This window comes from Ursus maritimus, unplaced genomic scaffold (genome assembly GCF_017311325.1).
Source record: "Ursus maritimus isolate PB19 unplaced genomic scaffold, ASM1731132v1 scaffold_22, whole genome shotgun sequence".
Classification (NCBI taxonomy): Eukaryota; Metazoa; Chordata; class Mammalia; order Carnivora; family Ursidae; genus Ursus; species Ursus maritimus.
In genome coordinates, this window is record NW_024424675.1 from 21,619,018 (window position 1) to 21,619,312 (window position 295).

The window sequence follows — 295 nt, forward strand, 5'->3', positions numbered from 1 at the left end:
ATCCCAGGACTCTGGGATCACGCCCTGAGCCGAAGGCAGATGCCTAACGGCTGAGCCACCCAGGCACCCCAGAATCGTATCTTTAAAATTGAAGTTTATTTTTCTTTTAGGTATTATTTTAAAATTAAAAAATAAATTAAGGAAATTATTACGAATTTTACACAATTATTACAGACAGATTTTGTTGTATGGCAATAAAAAGTGACCCACTCTGGGTATCAACTATGCCAGGGACTCCCCCTACCCAATTCTACTACATCTTCCATGGATTACTGTCACTGAGGAGGGGAGAGGG